The 2732-nt window shown below is 39.0% G+C and overlaps 1 non-coding gene across 1 annotated transcript; it reads left to right on the forward strand.

Moving 5' to 3' along the window:
* The first annotated feature begins 793 nt into the window (after window positions 1-793).
* LOC131235808 (small nucleolar RNA R71) lies at window positions 794-900 on the forward strand. Its single transcript, XR_009166329.1, has one exon. It is a non-coding gene; the product is annotated as a small nucleolar RNA R71 (small nucleolar RNA).
* Window positions 901-2732: the final 1832 nt, after the last annotated feature.

Consider the following 2732-nt stretch of genomic DNA (forward strand, 5'->3'; position numbering starts at 1 on the left):
CACTCCTAAGAGTGGTGATAGACTTAGCTTGCTCCATTTGATTTGAAGAGCTTATATCACTTATCTCATATTGCGGTTTAGGATTGGGGAAAGGTTGGGATGGAAGAATCCCTTTTTCTCCAATTGAATTTCTTGTCTCATGCCCTTGTATGGCTTTTGAAATGTCTTAAAGAGTTTGCAATATACCCTGAGTGATAAACTATTGGTTTTGAATATGTTTTAGAACTGGATCCTCTCGAGGTTTCACTTGATTTAGAATTTGATTGAAAAATCCTTGAGGAGTAGCAGTTTGTCCATTCCTCCAACTGAAGTTTAGATAATTTCTCCAATTGGAATTGTTTGTATTGGAGGTAGGTCCATTGAAAGGTCTTTGGTAATTATTCACAACATTAGATTGCTCATTCAACACCTCTTAAAAGGCAGGTATTGTTGGACAATTTTCAGTTATGTGAAAATTACAAGTACAAATACCGCAAACAGTTTCCTTAACCTTATCGTTCTTTAATTCCATGGCCTTGAATTTTCTTAGGAGATTAGACACTTTAGCATTGATATCATTATCCTCTTTCAGAAGGTATAATCCACCCCTCTCCTTTGATTGAGTAAGCCTAGAAGTGGTGCTTGATTTTAGGTAAGTGTCTCATAATTGTGTGTTTTCAACAAATCTATCCAAGTAATCCCACACATCATCGACATTTTTATTCATGAATTCCCCATTGAACATTGTCTCACCAATTGGCGCATGGAAGATGTCAGTCCATCATAGAAAAAGTGTGTAATGCGCCACATTTCAAAACTGTGGTGTGGGCATGAACTGACAAGACCCTTGAACCTTTCCCAACATTAGAAAAATGTTTTATCATCCTTTTGGGCGAAGCTCATGATTGACTTTCTAAGGGTGTTCATTTTATGATGTGGAAAAAATTTCTTTATGAACTCCATTATCATATCATTCCATGTGCCAATAGATTTAGGACGTAGTGAATGCAACCACATCTTAGCTTTCTCTTTCAAAGAAAAGGGAAAGAGTTTTAGCTTGACTATGTGTAACGCCCTAAAAATCGGGGGTCGAGCAAAGCTCAACTCCCAAATTCCAACGCATCACTTATGCAACATAGATAATGATGTTTAAATGTTGATCATATTGGTGCATTAACATGAGTGGGATTACACTAAAACAGCATATCATACTCGAGAGATGATTAAATTCAGCCAGTGGAAGACTGTGATAGATATATAAGGTATATAAGTGGTTACAAATCCCCAGAGTATGATCATGTCACCAGGCTGAATATATACATGTTTGTTCCAAAATATACAAAATGACAAAGTGTAGTGTCTAACTAATTCGTATCCCTATAATCCCATCGATCAGTACATGGTCTACATAGACCCACCTGATAGCTGCATATAGGAGAACTCCTTATCGTCGTAAAAGTCAAGCTTTGATTCGTAAGTCTTGCCATCATCTACAGCTAAAACAGAGTCTGGTTGGTATTTTAAAACACCGTACCAGAGTGGGAGTGAGTGATCAACTCACTGGAGCTATAAGGCAAAGGTTAACATGTTATTAATTTAGTCAAGCAGTAATGATAAAGCAGTGCAACAATCACGTCCTAAGTACTCTTGTTAATGCAGATATGATATGCTATAATGATGCATGCCCTCGCCTGCATTCCCTCAACGACATCATCTCATGATCACGGATTGCAAACTCCCTAAACGTTCACTTCCTAGCCAAAGCACATGCAATACGGTGCATGATCCTGTTAGCCAGGTAATTTATTTAGGCTTATTCATACAGCAGATTCAGGAAGCTAAGGTACCTCCCTTTATATCATTTGCCCAAACGATGATCCATCTAGGGTCGTCAATCCTAGTTAATCACATACGATAGACAAGTTATAGGGCAACATCACCCCTGATTTAAAAGTAGTGGATAGGAAAGTTCAAGTCGCTAAGGGAGGCTCGTCACCTCAGCGTAGGCTTAGTTTATACTCGAGGTCACTATGGGAAGGCTCGTCACCTTAGCGTAGGCCGACAGCTCGAATAAAGTGTCACATACCACCGTATTCGGTTCACGAGTTTGAGTTGCTCACTGGACATTACAGGGAGGCTTGTCACCCCAACGTAAGCCAACAGCTGGACCACGGTGTCCCATACCACCATGCCCAGCTCATGATTCTTAGCGGATCGTGGTACCAAGGTTAAAACGGGCTTTACATTGGTAAGTGATACCTTAGATTCAAGCAGTAACGTCCATACATGGTGAACACACAATAAGCCAATTGGGTTATTTGACAAGTTCGATTGGTATGAGCGCACACTATATTAATCGACATGGAGTGCATATGCACTCCTCGTGGCCTAACCACTGTTGATAATCACCGTACGACTCGAATTCATCGAATGTATCCATTTTGGTGAGGTTAGTTCGGCCACTTGATCGGAAACCGTTACCGATTGGCTGGACTATGTAGTAGTCCCAATCACACTCAATTATAATAGATAATCACATGCAATAGTCAAAACAACATTTAACAACCAATTCAAATACAATTCTTATTCGGGTATTTTAATAATCATATTGCACATGTTATCATACATAGACATTCCATCCATAAATCACATAGTAGCAAGATAGGTTATATGAAGGAAACTGTCACTATAGATACGATAATTGAGAATCCTATCTCAACACCCTTATTAAATACATTTCAACAAGTAACTTC

This window comes from Magnolia sinica, chromosome 19 (genome assembly GCF_029962835.1).
Source record: "Magnolia sinica isolate HGM2019 chromosome 19, MsV1, whole genome shotgun sequence".
NCBI classification, from domain to species: Eukaryota; Viridiplantae; Streptophyta; class Magnoliopsida; order Magnoliales; family Magnoliaceae; genus Magnolia; species Magnolia sinica.